This window comes from Rhea pennata, chromosome 7, assembly GCF_028389875.1.
Source record: "Rhea pennata isolate bPtePen1 chromosome 7, bPtePen1.pri, whole genome shotgun sequence".
NCBI classification, from domain to species: domain Eukaryota; kingdom Metazoa; phylum Chordata; class Aves; order Rheiformes; family Rheidae; genus Rhea; species Rhea pennata.
In genome coordinates this window covers 34759128-34775993 of record NC_084669.1, presented here as the reverse complement: position 1 = coordinate 34775993, position 16866 = coordinate 34759128, and positions in this window count along the sequence as shown.

Genomic DNA, 16866 nt, shown 5'->3' with positions numbered 1-16866 from the left:
AAAAACAGTTTACCAGTTCTTACTTCTCAGATTCTGCTGCAATAGAAAGACAGATGGAGAAGACTGAAAGGAAGGCTTACAGGAGGTGCAGGAAAAAAAGGCAAAAATGAAATCATGGCATGACTGACTGCAAAATTAATTTCCTATCCTGTATCATGGGAGACAATGTTTTTTTAATAGCTGATTAAATTTCAGATTGGGTAACTGGTTTCCTTTTCTCTCTACTTTCCCTCCTTCCACGCCCTGTTCCTATTCATCTGTTTTCTTTTCCCATCTAGGCATTTTTCTCTATTCCATCTGTCCATAGTCTTCCTTGTCCTCCTCCTACAGTTCTTTTGTTCTTTAACAACCCCTTCATATTCATTTTAGTTATGTTTCTCCCTTTTTGCCCTTACCTTTAGAATCTCAAACTTTTCTCATTCCATAGATTTCACGCCTCAGCCCTTAATTTAGTCTTTCTTCTTTGCCCTGCGTCAGTGTTTGCTCTTCCAGGATGTGGCTCCGGGAAACTGCAACAACAAGGCCTGGACTCCCTGACATTAGAGAATCAAAGTACTGTGGAGTCCTACTTCTCTCTGGGAATACCCTAAGAAAATCATGGTCACCTTTACACTTGGGCAGCTTGTACTTTTAACTACCTTCAAATTTGTGGTATACAGAAGCTATTCAAAGTAAAAATTAAAAATACAAAAAATGAAGAAGAGAACATAACCAGTAGTAAGAAATGGGGCCTGACAACTGTACAGATTTGCACAAAGTAGAGAATATCACAAGATCTTACGAGATGTATAATTTCCTCCTTTTATCAATATGATAGTTGACATCTATAGAGTATGACATGCTAAGTACACTAATAACATATGAAAAAAAAGAAATCTAGACAACATTCAACAGACACAGTATTACCATAATCTTTCCAGAAATCTTTCGTATGTTCTTAGCAATATTAAAACATCTAAAATGAATTGTTTTTCCTCTGATATGAAATAATGAAAATACACAGCCAAATCTCTCCAACCAGGATATGCAGAAGATAAATCAAACTAGAAATATAAATGACAAAATAATTATAACTTTCGAACAATAAGGCAGATACCATCTATAAATATAGCCATTCTGCCACTAAAGTTAGATCCTTGAAGTACAAAAAAAAAAAAAAAAAAAAAAAAAAAAAAAAAAAAAAGCACTCAAATAGTAGCAAGATGATAATCAGGCAGCCTTACCTTTCCTATAAAACATTATTTACGGGTGACATGAAATTGTACAGAAATAAAAGAGATGGTAAGGTTGGCAAGCAGTATAGATTAAGTAACCATGGTGACCCTGACTTATTTGAAGAAAATCCAAACAACTGCTTAATACGTGGAACCTAAGACACTGAGTAGGCAGTATGTATTATCATCTATAATATACCTTTAAGTTTTCCCCAAATTCTGAGTATAGGTGGTACTTGAAAAAGCATCTGAAACAAGAGTGTTCTCTCATTTATGAGACATAATTATTAAGTTAGAAGAATTAATCTAAGACGATGACAGTATAAACAGTGAAGGCTAGAAAGAAAGAACTGTCATGTGGACGAAGTAATAAATAATAATTGGGTTTTTCAGTAGTAAATTATTATTGTACTTCAATTTTAAGTTTCAATTAAATTTGAGATTTACAGAGACTGTAAGAGGAAAAGTGATTTATAGAGCATATATACCCAGAATGTATAGAAATGAGAACATGTAATCAGTTAGGGAGCAATGCTTTGTAAAGAGTGCTGTAAATGAGTAACATCCTAGCTTTCATATTAGGAGAGCATTGCACAGTCCAATCCAAAACCTGTATTTAATACAACGTAAATTTGACTGCTTTGTTAAAAATGTAAAGTTTGGAGGAGGCATAAGTAAGGAGGCATAAGGAGGCATAAGTTGCTGAAGGGAGCTATTAACTGTTATTACCATTCAGCAGGCCAGAAACACAGATTTAAGAAATAAAAGTAGAATAGAAAAAAAAATAAGTGGGAATTTAAAACTGTTCTTTCAGGAGGAGAGAGATCATCAACTGCCCAAAAGGACAAGTGACCATCCTGTGTGGCTTTCCTATCGCTACCTAAACTGTATAGTAAAAGACAGTCAAAAAGAAACCCAAAGTTAACTAAGGCTTGGAAAGGGGAATCCCAATGTTTGATTTCTGTTGCTGTACTAGAAAGCATCATTGGAGGAGGAGTAAATGTTCTTGTTCATACACGACTCAGTTTTACTCTATTTTTTTCCCTTATTCTTCATCTGCTGGTAAAATCACTAATATAATTTTCTACTGCTTCTCAGAAAGAGTACTTTTATCCAAGACACTTACATCCATAGATAAACAACATTCATTTCAGAGTCACAGAGTTACAGGTTTCAGAATTAGTTTGATCATGTTATTCAAATTAATCTCTTCCTTCAAATACTCTCCAGACTATGCTAACCAGACGGGTAAAAGTCCCGAGGCATTCATTTAAGCAGCTTTGTTTAAGTTAGATGTGACTTCAGTTACAGCCACTGCAAAAATTCAGAACACATTTAAAACAAAATAAAATAAAACCATGTACCCAGGTGGAGGCAACAGGAAGTCATTCCACTAGCCAGCCTCTCCCCTCTGTACAGATAAAAGAAGTAAAGATTACAGAGACAGATCTGAGGCTAGATGAGGTAATAACATTCCAGCACATCTCCTTTAAAGTTTGTGACACAATCTAGTGACATAATTCAGTATCCTACATAAGTAAGTTCGTTTAAAGCTGGGTTTAAAATGAGTGCAATTTTCTCTGAGAGTAAGTCAGAAAACCATGACAGCGCAACTCTATAACAGCATCTGCTGTGTGAAGGGCGTGTGGTTGTTTACTGGTTGTTTACTCTCTCAGGCTGGAGAGAGACATTTTGCTTTTCATATTCCTTTTTGTTTCTTAAATTGTTTTTCCAAGTAGAAACTTCATTTTACTACAACGTGGGGCACTTATACCTAACAGCTGAAAGTTCGTAAATATCTTCCTCTGATTTACTGAACATTTCCTCTGTAATTTTCCCCCCTTGATTTGTGAGAGATACTAGTTAAACATTGTCCTTCATAATCCTGCATGTCAGTTTAGAAGAAATAAACATGAAGAATTAACTTGCTATTTGCATTAAGGAGAAATTATGTCCTTAAAACATTATCTCACGGTGTTTTAGACAACTTTTGATTATTGACTCCTACTTTGAATTTCTGTTGAGTTACGTTATATAAATATAGACAGAATTCAACTGATGGTAACAATAGCTGGTCAGTATTTTGCTTCTATTGTATCCAAAGATTTGAATATGACCATTGGTTCAATAAATTATTAGGAAGGAAAATCACAGGTAAGAAGGAACTGCTGAAATGATTCTCTTATGAAAGGAATCTTAGAACATTAAATTGATATACAGTCAGCCAAACCTGTTGCCAAGACCCTCCAGTAGGAACAGCAATACACGCACAGAGATGCTTCATACATACAACAGCGGAAGCCCCAGAACTGATTATAAGAGAGTTTTGCAGCTGTTCTGCAATACCTGAATCAGGTATTATATCATTTACTATTTGTATATTTATTGTTTTCACTGTTTTCTTGAGAGGAGGAGATCACTTGTATTTCAGTAGAGAAAAGACAGTCAAAAATGAAATAGCCCTGGAAGGCAGGATTAACACTAAACTGTAAAAGAATGAACCATAAGCTATATGCTCAATGCTATGATCATGCCCTAAATTTCACATATCAAGATGTCATTAAGTATCTCCAGGCCACTTATGAGGTACCTAGAATTTATTAATCAAAATTATTGGCAGAAGTCACAAAATTAAGTCAGTCACCAAAATGAAATTACTTAACTTCAGAACCTAAGGTATCTTAATTACACAGTCAGACATCTCATTTCCAACTCAAGAACTTTTGTGGTGCTGGAAAAATGAGAAGTATCTTGTACCATGTACACTTTGAAGTGCAAAAAAGCTGAAAGTTCCTGGAACAACTGCTCTTCCGTTAATGCTTCCCTTAGTGTACTCCCAGCTTTACTGAAGACTAATCTGAGATCCTCCAGCCACAGTCCCAGTTGTCACCCAGCAAATGAAAGTCTCACTATCTTCCAGTACCATTCTAGACATCAACTACTATATAATACTTATATGCAGAAGGGACAGAATCTGAACAGTATCTGTGTGCACAAAATTGCAGTAAATGCAATATTGTCACTGCTAGTAACAGGCCACCAGCTTCATACCGACTTTGTAAGGCCTCAGTGACAACTGCAGTGTGGCAGGCCTGCCCGCTTCAGCCGTGCCTCGGCCTGCCGGCTGCTTTGTTTTAGCCTTCCTAAATGCCTGGGGATTCTTAAGTCAGTTATTTTAGCTTTAGCTTAGCTTTGTGTAATGGTGTGATGTAACACCTGTTGCTATAATACATCTGCAGCTGACAGTCTGATAGTCTGTGCTGAGGAAATATTTACCATCCCAGAATAAAAACGTAGCCCAGAGGAGCGCACCCACGAGGTGATAGCAGAGGCCTTCAAATATAGGCAGAAGATGATACTAGAGATCCCAGGAGCACAATTACCATCGGCCAGTTACTGTCACTAATAAAATGCAGCCACTAAACAGGCCTACGGACAATAAAGGGAACAAAAAAAGAAGTATACATGTGCAAAGTTCTGTCTATAAGGTAAAACTAGGAACCAGAAGAGTAAGGAAATGATCCTCATTTGTGAATTTTTTGCAACACCAAGTTGACTCAGGAGCAAGGAAGAGGAAACCCCCACATCCAAAATCCTCCTATTAATGAAGAAGCAGGTAAGTAGATGGCTCGTGCTGCTCTTTCCCTCTTCTTCTGGAGGACGGCTAGCACATCTTGTTCTGGCACCTGGACTAGTCATCAATTTTTGATTAGATTAGTAATCTAATCAAATTAGATTAGTAATATCTAATTATCTAAATAAAATTATTTAAATATCTAAATATCTAATTAGATTAGTAATAAATTCTTCATCTCGCATAAAAACTGTGTTCCCTGCTTGCTCATAACAGTTTTGCATGCAGCATTGTGCAGTGTTTCTGAACATGAAGTGTATCAAATATACAAACATATTCATTAAATTCAGTCTGTAATTTTGCATACAATAACCATTTATGCTCCCTGGACTGTTGCTGAGTTCTACTCTGGAATGCTTTTTATGTCATCTCATGTAACTCTCCTAATCCTGACTGTTTCAAAGCTACTGTTATATTAAAAGTTATAGATCATAATCCTCACTTTTATCCCAAGAAGAAATGTTTTTCTTCTGTTAAATTTTCTGTTAAATTTTGTTAAATTTAACAGCTTGTATTAGATGAGTCTAGTTTGGATTTATTTTTAAGAAATGCAAAGAAAAAGAAAAAATCTTGTATGCTCATCAGTAAGAGCATACCATTAACAACCTCTCTATATTTTCATTAATATCTATGTTTGTACATTTTAGTTCACCCCCACCTAAAATAAACCAACAAAACAGGCAGAGCCTCAGCTCATGAGCTCACATTAGCAAAGAATGAGGTTGCACCATTTGATCAGTTACGTTGAAATAGTGTACACACAAGTTGAGGAGTAAGAATCAGAAAACTGGGCATTCCTTCCCCCCCCCCCCCAACAGTCTTATCCGTTATGTAACGATCTAAAGATAAAAGCAAATCATTTAGTATGCCTTCAGACCAGGTCGTTTTCTGAGGTCTTTAGAAACTAGCCTCGCAGTTAAGGTTTAAAGCCAGCTAAAAAGAGAACGTCTCTAAAAGAGAATCTAACAAGGATAAGGACAAAGGCAAAACTCCAGCCTCTTCACTTTTTTGCTATACAAATTTACATACCCCAAATTCATACCAATTGAATCAACATAATATTCTAGAAAGAAGCACTACAGCAATCCTTTTCTTTGCCTGCAAAAATGTCTCCCTTTAGAAGAGACAAAACATTGTTATACATTGGTTAACATTGGTATACATCTATTAACAGGTAAATATAAGAAATTGTAAATTGATGGCTACAGGGTTAGACAGTATGGGTTTCTGATAAAAATATCTGCTCAAGATATGTTGTGAACTATTCACTGGGTGCAGATTGCAAGAACAGCTGCACATCTTATGGTAGGAGATAATGACATATACGAAAGAACATTAATTTAATATTAAGCTGATATAACTTGACTTCCTGATGTTCAGCACAGTATTTTTAGTCTAAGAAATACCTCTGCTTAGTTACAAAAGTTAGACAAAGTTTGAAGCAGTAGAGCCTAGGTTTAGCCTCAAAGACACCAAGCTCAGCAGTATTTCGTTGTGAATTTTCAGATTTGTCTCTCTATGAAGTTATAAGTAACAGCTGAAACTGTAACAGGGTAAGGAAAGCTGAACACTGGACTATTTAGCCCATCAAAGCTCTACTATTTGTTAGAAGTACATCAAGGCATTAGCAACCAGATAGGTTAAGCACAGAGTATCAAAACTGTAGTAGTTGCAGGATTCTGACTCCTTACGCAGTTTCACTTCCAGGAGTGAGCAGCAGCCGGAGTCCATCCCATGTCCTAGAGCTACAAGCGTGCCGCCTCAGGGGTGGCAGTGACCACCTCCCTTCCCTCTACACTGAGAGGGGGATAGAGGAGAAGTTCGGGGCGGTGGGGTAGAGGGGAACAGTCTAACCAGTAGAAACCATCTAGGAGGTAGGTAAAACTGCTCCTTTACATGGTGGCTAAATTAATAGTTTTTTGTTAGTGAGCAAAATGCCTATATAAGCTTTCCTGCCCCTTTTGCCACACAGACTCTGTTCTTTACTTTTCTGAAAGAAACCAGTTCCATCCTTTGGGAACACGTAGTATTTGTAAGAAGCCCAGCTAAAGAGAACCCCAGTTTGCATCCATTCAGGCACTGGTCTCCTGCACCTACCTTATGGGGACATTGACACTGCTCCAGGCAGAGGTGTGATGTGGCAGAGATTAGATGTTTGTTTTCTTTCCCCTTTTTCCCCCCAAAATAATGAAAATCACACTTAAAAAAAAAACCACACACACACACAGAACAAAACCTCTCGCACAGCCTGTAAAGATTATACTGTTACATGGAGAGCACAGCAGTAATCTAAACATTTAGAGAGCAGTAAGGAAAGACAGTCACATGATCAAAGGTTTTAAAATGGGAAGGAAGTTAGCCTCTGGATCTGTAAGGGTTGCAGCTCTGAACTGAAACTGAATCAGGTGCAACCCACTGCTGCATTTACTTGCTGTGTTTGAATCACCATTCAGGAATGACTATAAAGCCACTTTCTCCCACTAAAATGAATAATTTTCAATAAGGCAGCATTTCTGGAATCTGCCTTAATGGGATTAGTTGCCAGGTTGTTAGCTTTCCGAGTAACTGCACAGAAGGTATTACTGTTTACTCTATCGCTGCTGCAGTTATGTAGTAAGAATTCAAAGCTCTGGAAGACTATAGCATAGGAAGAGTGCTGTATGCACACACACAAATCCTAAATGAAGACTTTGTCATCAGAATGATTTGATAGTAAATATAAAAAGCTTTATCTAAGTGAAGGTGAAGAAATGATTCTGCATATAATTACTTTTTTGCAAAATATTTAGATACACAAGAAGCAGAAGTCAGTTAAGACTTTTTTTTTTTTTTTTTTTTTTTATGAAATTTACTTCATTGGGAGTTTAAATCTCTGCTACAGTCACTGGAATTTCACTGCTGGTTAAATAATCATGAAGTAAGCAACACCTCTCTTACTTTGTACTTGTGTTACAACTTTCCCCTTCAGAGACCCCCTTGTTTACTGGCAGACCCTTTCAGTCTGCCCGGGATTTGGTTACTCAGTTGTATCAGGTCTTCCTATAGCTTTATGTTCATCAAAAGCCTCTTCAAAAAGCTATCATGGAAGCCTACAGCTATGAAGCCCAAAAGTACAACTGAAGACACAAAGCATTCACTGTTCAAGACAAATAGAAGACACTGGACTGGTGAAAATGTGATTTGGAAGCTGGACCTCTGGCAGACTGGGGAGAAGAAGCTACAGGGGCAGGCCTTAAGGAAAGCTAAATCAAGAGAAGCAGCTGTGCCTAAGTTTTGTCCATGTGTTTGCGCTACTCAACATGAAGACCAGGCACGACCTTAAGTAGTATCTCTGTCAGACAAAACAAAGAGCCTGCTCAAACGCAAGTAAAAATTGCTATTTCCTCATTTAGAAGTTTGAGTCGATTGTGCATTAAAGCAAAACCATCAAACAAATATTTACTAATAGAAAAACAAGGAAATGAAGAAACACTTCCTGCTATGGATCTTCCTACTATTTAAAAATAAAAATAATTGCTACTACTTAACTACAAGCATACACTAACTAGATGTGTTTGTTCTCATGCAATGACACAAATATATTTGTTCTGCACGTGGGAACCCCATTTTGCACACACACCACAGTGAAACAAGGATCTCATCAGCACGAGCTGGATTAATCCAAATCAGTCACAAGTGGCAAAGCTCCCAAGAACTAACAAGGCTGCTTCTGAGGGAACAGCCATAAAAATAAGGCTCATGGATTTTGTTGAAAGCATAATTTCAAAGGATTCTATACTGTATTTTCATTGCACATATACATTTGTAACACCTAAAAAATTTTAGAGATAATGGAGAACCTGTGCTCCTTAGTTACTATGATCTCAAAATAGTTAAGGAGTATAGTTTCTCTAAGCGGAAAATACAGTCCTAGTACAACAGTCTTAATTGCACAACCAGTTTATCCCACCCTGCCCCTAAGTCTCCTACCTCAGAGGGATGAGAGGTGCTCAAAACCTGAAGCAGTCACACACCACACTGTCTGCAGAAATCACAGAGCACATTCTGAAAGAGGCAGCACAGGAGAAGGGAAACCCTCTGACTCTCTCATTTGGCTGCTTCCAGCTACAGCAAGGTGACAGCCAGCTTGAAGCTTCCTGCTCATCAGGCACAGGTGTGCTGCATTTGGGTCATGAGAGCAACTGTGCTGCATCACTGGCTTTCTGGCTTCCAGCACACTTCCATGGCTCAGTCCCAATATGTTATCAGTCCTCACATTGCTGCTGCCCCCAGACATCGCAGTGCTACAATCACACGCAGTATCCGACTAATTGGCTGAGCCTGGAAGCCCTTGGCAGCTGAATGAAAGGAGCCTGTTTCCCAGGACTGGTGATCCGTACTGATTCTCTCACCTTACATTTCAACTTTCCTCATAGAGGAAAAGGACTAAAAGGGTCGTCTCTTCAACCCAGTTGGCTATTTTCACAACACTTTGGTAACACAGGCCTTGGATATCTTTAATCTTCTGTCAGAAGTAATGAAAATACTACAGCAGGTTCAAAAGCTACTGAACTAGCAGAGCATGAGGGTGGACTGGCAGACCTGCATGACTGCACAAGGTTTGCTCTTTTGCTTTACTGTAACTCCTACAATTAATCAATGCTTCCACAGATTATCCTCAAAGATCATCTGATGCTCATTTAATTGAAAGGAAGCATAGGATAAAAATGCTGTAATGTGAAGTAGATATTCATTCACTCTTTTCAAAGCCACATCCATTCTTCAAAAGCGTGGGGTAAAGACAAGCATGCGTGCTGCGTCCATGGTGGCATGCAGTCGCAGACCTGCTCCAGAAGATGATGAAGTCATGGACACATGAGCAGTGCCTCTAGCTGCATTACTCTTTGAGAGGTTTCTATCTAAATCCTGTTATAGTCATCTGGATTTCAGAGAGGAAGGATGACAAGCCTACATTTTTCAAGGACATCAGAATTTCAATTGAAAAGACAAGTAAGAAGCTAATGGTGCAGGACTGAAAGGGGAACAGAAGACATTTTGTGGCATTTCCTTTGACAAAGGGCATGGATGAACATTTGGACAATTAGTGGTTACTCATGCAAGCTGAGAATCATAATAAAGTAAGTGCACACAATAACTGAAGTCATCCCTCCAGGTGAAATCATTTCTCTCAATGACTGGAATTCCAATCAAGCTACATTTTTCACTGTGCTTAGAGAAGAAATGTACATGGAATAGAAATGTGTCAGCTGACCTGTATTAGTTGCTACACAATGTTACCAGAACACTTTTCTGGAAAGCTTATTCTCACAGGATGGATTTATAATTTTCTAATAGCAAGCAGCAGCAGTTAGTAGCATCAGAAAACTTTGTCACTATCAATACAACTGACCAACATGAAAGCAAAAAAGCAGGGATACAGTTTTTTTCTTTCTTCTTGAAATAATCATGTAGTATTATTTTTCATAAGACTAGCAACAAAAAGTGATCGTTTGAATAAAGAGTCAGGTAACTCCACTCCTTCAGCTTCACTGGCAGTACGGGAGAGGAAATCAGAGCAAATTCTGATCAATTGTGACTTTTCTAACTAAAGTAAGAAAAAGATTTTGGTTACTACTGTGAAAGATAACTTAAGAAACTATCTAGTTGAAAACAGCATATCTTTCTGTATTTCTCCTCTGGACAAAAACAGCAATTGTAACTTACACTCTTCTACTTACAGCTGCTTTCAAACTAAGTTTTCAAACTCATCCAATGCCCTGGCAGTTGGAAAAGGAAGCGAATGAAAAACACAAACAAACAAGTTGTGGATAAACTTGGATTAAAGAGAAAACAACAGCAAAAAAAGAAAGAAATTAAGATTCAATACTGAAAAAGCAGAGATAAGCTGCTGAGATTCAGGAATTAGCTATGTCTGAGTTACGTATTAAATAACTACCTTATTACAAAGGCTGGTAACAAATAATTTATAGAAGGCCATAGAACACTAAATTTTATGTATTTGTAACAGGAATTAGGTCTTTGGGGCAGCGGGGGGGAAACATTGTGTTTGATCCTGATGTACAACAATACTGTGTTCACTTTACAAAATACTACTTTCAGTGATTAGTATAGCATTCAAGTACAAGTATACATTAATCACTTGTTAATAGTGACTTTGTAGAAAAATCACTGTCTCTTTCATATTCAGTATAGCTGGTGTTTATTTACTCTGCAAAGAAATGGTTAGACTGAAGTACAAAAATTAATATATTAAACTTTATGACTTAAATAAAATAACCACATAAATATATAAATAACCAAATAAATACAACCATAATAAAAATTACGGTTAATCCAAAACTACTCTCTGTCTTCCCAAACATATAGCACAGAGACACTGAAAATGTCTGAAAATATTTTTGTTAAACTGTTTTGCTAAGTCACGCTCCTATAAAATTGACACGTTTTCCTAAACATATTTTTAGAAACAAATCCTTTTTGAAATGAAATGCTTATTTTAGAATATTTTTGTTAAAAATTATTATTTAAAGTCATGAGCAAAGTTGCTAAAAAGTAAATAATGAAACAAGTTATGTATGGTCTTACTTTTAACATGAAACAATCACTTCCGTGGTTTTATGCCACAATGGTATAATTCATATTATACCATTTACATCTGATATGACAGCGCTAGCCCTTACTAAAGCTGCAAACATATGCTGCAGGTGAAGAAAATGCCATAAAGTAAGCTTCCGGTAGAAACAAAAAATTGGAAACTTTCCTGTATGAGAATTTTTGAAAATGCTCTCAGCACAATCTGAAAAAGAAGAAGCACTGAAGCTGCTCTGAGGACATAACTTTCATCTGTCACTGTACCTTACCCTCTCCCAAGTTTCTTAACCAAAGTCAAGATAAGAAGTATTATCTGGCTTTACCTCCATGCTCTATAGTGCAGAACCCTGTGAAGTCAGCATGTGTTACTTGATAACAACATGCTCGACCAGGTATAGTGTAGGAAGTTCTTACCCTGCATATTCCATCAGCTGGAGGTAAAAAGAGAAAAAGAAAAAAAAAAAGCCCACTCGTAATTCAATGACTAACCGTCAACAGATGCTTTACTGTTTGTTTACTTCCTGAGCGTACTGTAAGGGAAAATGCAAGGATGTGACAGACAGGACACTGTGCATCTTTTAGTCACTTAATAGTAGATACAGTATCACAAACACAGAGTAACAAAATGTTACATTTTTCGCAGCCATTGGGTTCCAAATTTGTAAGGTCCTTACCATCACACGTTTATTTTTGCTTGCAGGAGACTTGCGTAGCTGCTATTAATTTCTTTAATCTTTCCTCGGTCAAGTTTTGTCTTGATTTAGACCATTTCATGGTTTTCTTTTCTGCCATTCCCATTTATTCTCTCAGCAAAATATCATATCAGATTCACAGACATTTATAAATACCTTATTTCATCCCATTTTAGAGTTCAAGAAGGAAGGGAGAGAACAAAAAGAAGGAAAAAAGAAATACTACCATTGCTGGAACTATGGACTATTTAGTATAAGAATAAAATTGAATTCTACCTGTTACCATCCGAAGTGACCTCTCCAAGGTTGTACAGCACTGCCCAGGTACAGGCCTCATAAACGGACTTAGCAGCACAGGTAGGGACACAGTTGTGTACTTTGAACCTGTGGTAAGAAGTTTTAATAAGATATTCTAAGTTTTGCTATCATTATACAAGTACATTGGCTGCAGGCTTTTCTTCCTTTCTCTCCCTCCTTTTCCAGATTTCTTATTGCCTGGAGACCTGTAAAACTTGTTAAACTGAGACAAGCAGCTCTAACAAAGAGAAATGGGAGAAACGCACGCCACAGTAAGAGCCAGAGGAACAAAAACCAACCTAGGTACTGTTTAAATTTCTGAAAATAGAGCAAAAGTGACCTAAATACTTGCACATATAATAATCTATTTCATGTGCTATTTGTATGGCAACAAGACCCCAGGGTTTCTAATACAGATTGGGCCTCTTTGTGCAGAATGCTGTAGGAAAAGGCTAAAAATACACTAATGATCCTAAAGAGCTTATATTCTTGGCCACATAACAACTTGGAATTGACATTAAAACACGTATCAAGAACCAAGAGCAAAGATAATTGTAATGGGGGGGCACTCCAAAAATTAGCAACAACAACAAATGGCTGTTATACACGGGCTCCTGCCGATTGTTCCGAGTCCTCCTTGTGCAGCCGTGATCACCTTCTCCGTCAGCACCCCCCTTCTCTCCCGCTGCATTTGGCTCAGTAGTTCAAAGTGTCAGAGTCCCGAATTCAGGCAAGTTTATTTTTCACCACTGTCTACTTGGGAGGCAGTTGGGGCTCCACTGCTTATCTGAGCTGCTAGGAGCCGGGTGCTAGCGATGAAGGCTCTCGTGTGCCCTCCAGCTTCCTGCCCTCCCACAGCTCTGCCAGTTGCCACCCAGTGCTGGGATGAGCCCTTGCCAAGGCGAACCAGCAGCATCCAGGCCAGTTAGTGCAATCTGTGCCACTGGAGCTGGAAGGAGCCTGTCCTCCCTTTCCACTAATGTTTTGTGAGCTCCCCTTCTCCTTACAAGACTGCAGTCTTGCTTTGAGCATCATAAACACACTTAGTATAAACCCTCTGTCTATTTGTTTCCCAAAAGGCAGGTATCATTATGATTACCAAGGCGCCTTTTAACAAAAATGTCCCAAACTTCATGCAAGTGCTGCATTTATTAAACTTTACTATTTGTGTTGACTAGTTTGCAATTATATCAGTCATGTGAATATTAGGAGTATAAAGAATTTATATGAATATTTCATCAACTTTTTAAAATTTCAGACAGTGGCATTTCTGGAGATGTTCAGAAGAAGAAAGCAATGTATAAATATTTGAAGGGTAGGAGTTTAGCAAGGATCTAAGTTAGCTACTAGTTTTATTTTATCCTTCTATAAGGGAAGCATTTTAGCCAGAACTTTTGGAGCAGGCTATCTCATTTTGCTCTTTCAGTAGCGTACTATGATTTCCTACCTGAATTTGTCAGCGAATTGTCTACCATAGAATAAGTCACACTACCTAGAATTTCTTTCCTCAAAGTTATGCTTAGGCCCTCCTGCTGTTAACAACCCTTACTCTCCCTAAAGCTCATGAAAAGTGCAACCTCCTTTTCTCTTGAAAGGCCTTCTTCTCCATCCCATAGTTTTACCATACGATCCTTGACCTTCTTTTTTCTCAAACAGAAGAAATAGCTAATATAGATAGAGGTTAGTCTCACCAGCCAGTTCCCTTATAGCTTACCTTGTATGCCCCACATGTAAAATGCTTTATCATTACTTCTACAGAGGACATTGCTTTTCCCTCTAGGCAAAAGCCTGAGTTTTCATGATTCAGATGCAGTTCAGGGACTTGCCCATGGAAATGAGTATAAATGGCACCAAAAGAAATCTTTGGCTCCATTTTACTTTTCATACAGCATAAAGATACATTTTCTTTTCAAGACAGCATGGGCCTAATGCTGACAGAAATTATAGATGAAACACAGCATTTGAATCCCATATGAGGAGAGGATTCCTCATGTAAAAACCTCATCCGTTAATTAGAGTTCTAATTAGTGGCTTTTAGCAACTTCTGCTGCATTGTTCCTAAGTGCTCCAGATAGACCTTTGGGGAGTAAGAAATATGCACTTGGAAGAGGATGCTGGGTCTTTGATGCATTCCATTAGCTCACATGAAACATGCGGACAAAATAAATGCAGTCTGGCACTACTTTGATCAGTTTTCAGCTTTCCCATGCCACAGTGTGGAAAACTCTGCAAATCACAGAGGGTATCGTTTAGAGTTTTAGAGAAGTCCTAGAAAAGTGTTTCCATTGCTGCTCACTGTGTCCAAAATCTGCAGTGGCATAACGATCCCAAGTCAATTTTTTTTTGCTTGGATGGGTTTTGTCTTTTAAGATAATACTGGAATCAAGGAATAAAGCAACCTTTTTATTCCACAGTGTCCCAGACTCCACTTCCAGAAGCAGTAACTTTTGGGAAAGTCAATAAAATCAATTTTACTCAGTCCAGAAGTGCCTCATACGTCCTACTAAAATCTAACACAACAGCAATAGTTCAACAACATTGAAGATTGTATGGTGTCCTGTACCCATATCCCAAGCAAAGGTGACTTTGCATATGCAACGCCAATACAAAGCCTCAGAAATCACAGCCCACCTGTCTTTCACTGACAGTTCCTTTTACCCCTTCCCTCTGACTGACAGAATAATAATTTAGAATAATATGATTCACAGTAAACAAAATAACCGAAGAAAGTCATGAAAAATCTCACCTTGTGCTGACAGAACTAACAATAATCCTGGTTGAGCAGGCGGTTGGACTAGATCATCTCCAGAGGTCCCTTCCAACCTCAACCATTCTGTGATTCTGCAATAACAAGATGCGTACAAGTTTTCTTACAGGAATAGACATGTGACTGAATCTAACAGAATATTCCATTTTGAACACCTTTTTTTAAGCAAAGTAATCTAAAATTACTGTCTCTGCAATCCCAGAAGAAAAAAAATCTTAGCACCTAACATATGTAAAGTTTTCGAAATGACATCCCTGACTGACAGAGCTGTGAAAAACATAAATGCAGCACAACCTTGTATCTCTGTTGGCAGAACAAAAGTTTGTGCTTGCTGGTAACAGCATTTATTCATTTGTATTAATTTAGGGCTGGACTATGGTATCCATATACTCAAAGGGAAATAAACAGGCGTTATTCTTAAAAGCAGCAACGTGGGAGTCAAGCAATAGTTTTTCTCAACCTGGTAGCTGATTTTAATTTTAAAACCTGAAATGGCCAATAGATGTTTACTCTTAGAGACTTAATGCTGAGTCCATTCACCAGCTTGAGAAATTCTAGAGAAAGAAACCGGGTAAATTCATCACCTGACACATCTACAGTGAAATACATGAAGCTTCATGGATTTATATAAAGGAGGATTTGATCCAGAGACAGTTAAATGACTTGCCTACAGATGTAAAACGAGTCATCAGTGGAAATGATACAGATCTCAGGAACCCGCTAGTTCAGCGTACTCCCACTGCCTGCTGGTAGGTTGCTGTCAGCTTGCTTGCAGAGATTTGCCATTCAAGTTGAGCCAAATTTCTTCCTCCCTCTCTTTGCGGTTAGTTTTCCTGCCTCTGTATCCATTGTTTCACTCCTCAGTGCCCTAAGCGAGAAAGTCGCGTCTATATCGCGTTTATCATAGGTATATGATAAAATGTCATATACCTATTTTGAAATTTGCTCGAAACTTCAGTCATGAATGTTGGGAGCATCCACTGAAGAGTAATAGCTGAAACCCTGAAATGCCAGAGTCTAAGGTCTGAGGTACAATTGTGAAGAGTAATATGAAGATGTAAGAAAAACTCAGGGCTATTGAACCAGGTGTGCTCTCATTGTGACTGTCACAAAAACCCGTTGCACCTACTAGGTTAGACTAGTTCTCCAACAGAAAGTGCTTATCTGCAATCAGAGATTCCCATGGCTTTATTTCATGGTAAAGAGAGACTACTGAGTACTTCATTGGATTCTAGAATTTGTATTTTGCAGGCAGTATAAAAAATTTTGAGGATGAAACAAAAAACTTCCAAAACAACCCATAAAAGATGAATTTGGGGGATTGTTTTTGGAAATTTACAATTAGGAAAAACTTTAAATTTTATTTTTGGATGAAAATTCTGTTACAGATTTGTACTTTATGTTTTTGGAGAGGTTGCTTATGACACATCATATGACCTATTACTACTATTTTATATTATTATAGTAAAACACATACATTTTGTATTTATACTTAATATTCTACTTTAAAAATCAATACTGCTAGCTGCTTTTTAGTCCTGGTTGCGCATTTCCACACCACAGTATCTCCTGTTCAAGATGTAATGAAAGAGTCTGGCACTCTGAATAGATATAAGTGCTCAGTATGATAATTAAAGGAACAGATGTTTTCAGTAAATTTCTGTTAGCCTG